The sequence below is a fragment of the Arachis stenosperma genome, chromosome 3, assembly GCF_014773155.1.
Source record: "Arachis stenosperma cultivar V10309 chromosome 3, arast.V10309.gnm1.PFL2, whole genome shotgun sequence".
NCBI lineage: Eukaryota > Viridiplantae > Streptophyta > Magnoliopsida > Fabales > Fabaceae > Arachis > Arachis stenosperma.
Window position 1 is genome coordinate 62,569,824 of NC_080379.1, and position 815 is coordinate 62,570,638.

Sequence of the window (815 nt, forward strand, 5' to 3'; positions counted from 1 at the left end):
TGATTTCAGGTAATTTCTGGGTGAAATTGAGGGACCTGAGCAAAAATCTGATTCAGAGGCTGAAAAAGGACTGCAGATGTTGTTGGATTTTGACCTCCCTGCACTCGAAGTGAATTTTCTGGAACTACAGAAGCCCAATTGGCGCGCTCTCAATTGTTTTGGAAAGTAGACATTCTGGGCTTTCCAGCAATGTATAATAGTCCATACTTTGTCCGAGATTTGATGGCCCAAACCGGCGTTGCAAATCAGCTTCAGAATTCCCGGCGTTTAACGCCGGAACTGGCACAAAAGTTGGAGTTAAACGCCCAAATTGGCACAAAAGCTGGCGTTTAACTCCAGGAAAAGTCTCTACACATGAAAGCTTCAATGCTCAGCCCAAGCACACACCAAGTGGACCCCGGAAGTGGATTTTTACGTCATTTACTCATTTCTGTATATCCTAGGTTACTAGTTCACTATAAATAGGATCTTTTGACATTGTATCTTGACCTCATGACACTTTACACGTTTCATATTGTACCTTCTACGGCATGAGTCTCTAAACCCCATGGTTGGGGGTGAGGAGCTCTGCTGTGTCTTGATGGATTAATGCAATTACTACTGTTTTTCATTCAAACACGCTTGTTTCCATTCTAAGATATCACTTGCTCCTCAACTTGATGAATGTGATGATCCGTGACACTCATCATCATTCTCACCTATGAACGTGTGCCTGACAACCACCTCCGTTCTACTTTAGATTGAGTGGATATCTTTTGGATTCTTTAGCCAGAATCTTCGTGGTATAAGCTAGAATATATTGGCGGCCATTCTTG